Here is a 6470-nt window from a genome sequence, read left to right as displayed (position 1 = left end):
CTCACCTTCCAGCGTGAAGCATTGCTGGCTTCTGTCACCATGTCTCCTCTTTCAGTAAGCATAAGAACATAAGTTGAGGAATGTGAAAAGCCCATCGAGCCTGTTCCTTGCATTGACTATGTGCCATCAATTTTATCACGGACTCTGGTCCATTCATTCAGTCTCCCGAGGACAAGTAATGCACTGATACTCCCTGATTTTTCTGACAACTCCAGATTTACTGTCCATCTCTGTGTCTCCGTGTCTCCGCTACTTAACTCTGGCTGGCTGGCTGGCTGGCTGGCTGCCCTCCACAAACCATGGATCATCCAAAAGCTGTGATGTGCCATGAGAATTGCGGGAGGGTCCAGGTATTAGAATCCTCTGCGACAGAGTAGAGTGCCGTTATGCTTCCTGTTCTGGAGGATTGAGCTCTTTATATCCCCCCCCTTTAAGATGGAGCACTCCTCCGTCAGAGGTGCCGTCTTTCGAACGAGATGTTAAACCGATGCCCTGTCTGCCCTCTCAGGTGGATGTAAAAGATCCCATGGCGGTATTCGAAGAAGAGCAGGGGAATTCTCCACAGTGACCGGGCCAATATTTATCCCTCAACCAACATCACTTAAAAACAGATTATCTGGTCATTATCACGTTACTGTTTGTGAGACCTTGCCGTGCACAAATTGGCTGCCGCATTCCCTACGTTGCAACCGTGAATACGTTTCAAAAATACTTCATTGGCTGTAAAGCGCTTTGGGAAGTCCTGAGTTTGTGAAAGGCACTATATAAATGCAAGGCTGTCTTTTCCCTACTCTGCTATAAAAACCTTCATGTGGCAGCCTGGATAAGACCCGACTAAAACTTAAAATAATGCCACTCACGGTTGGACTTCAAATCAGAATTCTTTGGTTGGGACCAGAAGAGCTACTTGGGTCACTTCAATACTTATCATTTTGTTGTCTTATGTACAGGAAGAATACAGTTTGCACTGAATTTCTATTCACAATTGTTTATTAACATTTAAGTATCTGATTTGTAAAAAAAAACTCAAGTTACATTACAACTGAATATATGGATTATATTAAAAGGGGCTTTGTTGGCACCATCAAATGCTCAGCAGAACCTTTTCTCATCTGTTGACACACAATGTACATAATTTGCATCAAAGTATCATTATGTCACAAGGTTGCACCACTTGTCTTTTGTGATGGTGATTTATGGTACATTTAGCCTCATGAACAGTTGCAGTAGTATGGTATTCATGGAAAACTGTACAGTAAATAAAAATCCATCATTGTCATTTACAAATGACAACATTGTGATGAAGATAACACATGGTCCATCTCCAACTCTAAACACAAAAAAACTGCAAACTAAGCACTTTAGCTTGATGACAAAGCCCCTTTAAATAACTAACAAATCTTTATGTAAGGAGTCTTACAACACCAGGTTATAGTCCAACAGTTTTATTTGAAATCACAAGCTTTCGGAGGCTTCCTCCTTCGTCAAGTGAGTGACGAAGGAGGAAGCCTCCGAAAGCTTGTGATTTTCAAATAAAACTGTTGGACTATAACCTGGTGTTGTAAGATTCTTTACATTTGTCCACCCCAGTCCATCACTGGCATCTCCACATCATAACAAATCTTTGATTTACAGCATTGATATCTTCCTCAGTCAGTTATCTGGCAAAAGGACTTGCCATGCATCTCCAACTCATGAACTGTTTTCTTGTAGGGCTCTCTGACAACATCCAAACTCTAAGTGTCACCACAATAGGAATGCCTGTTGTGAAATGAGCAGAGAAGCCAGCCCTTTAAACAATATCGCAACCACGATTGTGATGCAAGTCTGCATATCACTATGTAATGTGTACTTCTAGAACGGACAACCAAAGAGTCCCACCAGACTGTGAGGGAAAAGTAGTGATGCAAAAGAACACTTTGCTGCGTCCAGTAGCCTTTCCGAGCCAGACATCTGAAACTGTTTCTCAGTATTTCTATTTCTCATCTCCATTTCTGGTTTGTCCTTGGATGATGAGTTGGATGATGACTACCACTAATACTGTGTATTGGAGTTGATGAAACAAGCCACACACATGACAATGATTTTACAAATAGGAAAACAACCCTCTGGTCTGAAATATTTGCTTCCTATGAGAGCTATGAATTTGGATCAAGTGCCACCCAGTGGACAAGCTGCTCTAAGCACTGTAGCAGTCGTTTCACTCTTTCAGGGTCGTGTGGAAATGGGGGTCCTGTTTGAGAACAAAGCCATTTGGGAGCCAAAAGCTAATACTTTTATCATGACTTCTTTGGATCTCAATCGGTAAAGATTTCTGGCTGTTGCACAGGAGTTACATTAAACTGTTTACTGCTGTGGTGAAGTGTGCGTGAGTGTATTTTCCATGCATTTTTTCCATTTACTGATTGGTGTTCTGGCAAATCCATGAACTGTATTTGCTCAGAAATGAGTAACTTCATTAAATTGAAATTGGTGAATTCTTTGATATTTGATTAACAAAAATAACCTGGTATCCTACGTGGTCCAATGTCATTCAGAATGCATACTGCATAAAAAGCGGGAATCATTTTTTTTTCAAAAAGAATTTCCACATACTGGGTGTTGGAGGCAGCAATCCAGCCTTCAGGTTCAGGTGATGCAGAAATAGTTTGAGCATCACTTCAACAGAATCCCTCACTTGGTCTACAATTTTCTCAGCTGTTGTCACACATTCAGTGACCTATGTGTTTGAGTGATCTTTATATCTTGTACTTTAAATGTCCATTTCCCACATACAACTTGTGTTGATCATGCACAGTCCTCCTGTTACCCTTTTGGAAAGTGATGTGTTGACAGAAGCTTTCGTTCCTTTTGCTTTCTTCTCATTCTCATTTCTTTGCCAAGTTCCTCCATGCTCTCTGGTATTTTGACAGGAGTCTTGTCCTTAGCCATTTGGCAGGGAGAGGAGAGCAATAAATATGGTGTCAGTGCCCTTGATGCTGTTTCTTTTGCATGAAACCATTTTCGAATAACCGAGATTCCCTAGGAAGATTGTAAAACTTCCTGAACTGTGTTGGAAGCCTTTTTAACCCATTGAGTACCAGTGAAGTGTTGGGAAGCTAAAGCTACATGAGCAGTTTGAGGCCAGTAGTTGTAGAGTGCAAGGTGCAGCCGGCAAGATTGGAGTTACACTGCAGACAGCCTCCTGGCTGCACCTTCCACACTCTGCTCACCAGGAGAGAGCTGTACACATGTGCTTACACGCATGTACAGAGCTCCACTCCTCCAACACCTATTTATTAAAGTCAGAGAAGTAAGAATGGTCATGTTCCCTTTCTCATAATATGAAACAGATTCTATGCTAACCCAATAAACTGCCCAGGAGATCTAACTTATTAAACCTAGTTTCACACTGGACTTGAGTTATCTTCCACCCTTTGTTAGGCCCAAGTAATGTTAACCAAATTGGCACTCAACTCCTGAGTTATCGTTCTACTTTCACATCAATGCACACCCCAAACCCTTTGCATCAACGTGACTGTGGCAGTATAACTGCAGTCTAAAACACCAGGAAATATAGTTAGGTTGGTACACCCATAAAGGATGGGACAATTCACTTGTACATACTGTGTGTGGGGGGAGGGAGAGGGGCTGGAGAGGACCAGGTGAATGTGAAATAAGTTTTAACATATATGATGGATGCTGCAGTATAAAATCTAAAAGATCTAAAGACTGATTTTTAACTCTCTCTGCCCTGTGTAAATGGGGAAGTGGCAGCCTGATCACTCACTGGGGGTCAGCCACCACCATCTTGGGTAGGGTCATGAGATGGGCGGCCTGAGCACTGCCTGTTTTAGAAGTGGGGGAGGGGGGGCACTTGTAATATACAAATCGGGTCCTATGACCTACATTGAACCCCGATTGCAATTTCGAGATACCAATGATCCACTTGTACTTGGCATTGAGCAGCCTAACCTGTGGCCCTTTTTAAAGGGGACCGCTGAAGGCCACCCAGGAGAATTTTTAATTTGGTGGGGGTCAGAAGGAGCAGGGGCATGTGAGCCAGACAATGGCCCGCCCTCCCACAACCAGGAGATCTGCCGTGAGGTATCCACTTGCCGGCTGCAGGTAAATGAGCACTTTCAAATGTCCATAATGTTGGAAAGTTGCTCAGCCTTCCAAATATCATTGCTGGAGGTTCTGTGGTGCAAGTTCTCACACACAACCCAATAGCTGTTGCTTCGCTAAAGCATGCAGTACTTCACCAGCTAGAACAGCTCCCCACCCCAAACCTCGCCAGGGGACTTGGAGCTTTTTCCAGACAAACTGTGAATCTTAACCTGTCAAGTTTGTGTGGGTCCAATTAAGGCAATAAAACCAGGAGCTGAGGTCACCTGGTGATATGACTGTTGAATTGGCATCTGCAGAGAGGTAGTACTGCAACATGAAAGCTGTACTAAATTATAAATGATGGGTTTGCTGCGTGAGGTTGGTTGAAGAAACGTGAGTTGCATAGTGACTTGAGAGACGAAATGTGGATTTATTAAGAAATAGGAAATTACCTGATGAGAATTAAAAACCCAATGGCAAAAAGGCAACATTTGAGACAGAAAAGTTCCTGACAAAACCTTTTGAGTATTTAATTGGGGATTACCGATAAAGAACCATGTTTTGTTATTAAAATGAACAGAGTTCGAAAAGAAATGTAGGTTATTTTAAGATATAAATGGAATACTAGATATGAAAGTTGCTGAGTTTAATATCTGGGGAAGGCAGGTTTTCTTATTTTTCATTTGTTATGTATATTATGGTGGCATTTCTGATCCTTTTTTGCTTTAATGCTCTGTGGTATCAGTGGACTGTTGTACTACAGTTCAAGTTGGAACATGCAGGATGTTTTGAGGAAATACAGAGGGGTAAGTTCCTTATTCTTGTAATACCTCCATTAGCAGATGAGTCATTTGTTTTTTTAAATTGGGAACACAGGCCACAAAGTGGCTGCAGTGGTGGGTTTGAAATAAAAATATTGTCGCTGGAAATCCTGAGCAAGAAAATCCCACTGACATTCAACCAATTTGTAAAACAAAAGATGCATTAGTGTAATGAGTATATAGGGGTTCTATGACACCACAGTTAATGAGATCTTTCATTGCACAGTGCAAATTCCAACTGTCATTTTAGCACTGTATCTTCTACCTTGAAAAGCCAATGGCAGAACGTTACCAACCTATTCAGGTAATGTTCATATATCAGCATTCAGAGTCTTGTAATGACAGTTAACAACTGTCTAGGTATCAAAGCGATAAATATCTGTGGACGAGTTTATATAAAGCCAGAAAAGAGAAGCTGTTATTTATACAGTAGCTGCATCTTGTTCTTTCCTGTGGCTAGACATTTTTTTTTAACTGAGCCTGTGTGGTCACTAAGCAACATGTTTGCATATGTAGAAATGGTCTGAATTCATGTAACCTCCACTACATTGGCAACATTGGTTGAGATTAAGTCATTTGAGGTCAAAGCTAACCTTGGCATCTCAGCACTGTGCATGAATTTATTGTACCTGTGTTCCAATTTCATACCTTAGGTTGACTTTGCACCAAAGTCCTTGACCCGATTTTAAAAGAACAGCCACTCGCTGAACCATTGTAAGCACATGTACAGAGTGACTATCCTCCAGATTCTGTATTGGACCAGAGGCTTCAGTCCACAGAAAAATAACCCTAAAATTTTGGTCAGTGCATCACGTACAATGTAGAGACATGAAAAGCTCTGCAGTTCCTGCTTCTGGAAATGTCATCTATAAATCTGTCTAAACCAGCCTGTTAACAAATTCATGGAGCATTGAGCCTGAACCTTCCTTTCCTCCTTCTTTAATTAATTTTCAGTTCAGAATGCAGCTTTTAGGTTTTCTTCCCTATTTATACACTGTATGTGATTCATGTATTTAAATCTCTCATCCAAAAGATGGAACCTTTTATAAAGATGTTGTATTGTCTGCTCCTTGTTTATGAGCAGTGTATCTCAAATGTTGGTCAAATCTTCTATTCCATGGTTGTGAAGAGGGGAAAAAAGGTCACCTGAGTGGGAATGGAGCCCCTCAATTCATCATTCCCACTGTACAGTCCACCATGATTGACCTGGAATCCTCAGACAGGCTGTAGAATAAACATGTTGGAATTCAATTTGCATTTAAGGTGTCAGCCATGTGAGCTTAGCTTTCTTGAAGGAAAGTTGGTGTACATCAGCCATGCAAAACAGATGATATATTGCTCCGTTTAAAGATTGTCTATCAGCGCTTGCACGCTACAATAATCCAAAGATCTCCTAGCCGCTTATAAATAGCATTTCTATCTGAAATATGTTTGTCAGAAGTTTGGTTCCATGAGGGAGTAGAAACCTGCAAGGGTTTCTCAGCAGCCAAGGCATCACAAGCTATTTTGATGCTTGTTTGGAGAAAGCCATGCAGCTACTTCAGACAGCCTAGTGTCTTC

Source organism: Heptranchias perlo, chromosome 9, assembly GCF_035084215.1.
Source record: "Heptranchias perlo isolate sHepPer1 chromosome 9, sHepPer1.hap1, whole genome shotgun sequence".
Classification (NCBI taxonomy): domain Eukaryota; kingdom Metazoa; phylum Chordata; class Chondrichthyes; order Hexanchiformes; family Hexanchidae; genus Heptranchias; species Heptranchias perlo.
This window is presented reverse-complemented; position numbering follows the sequence as displayed.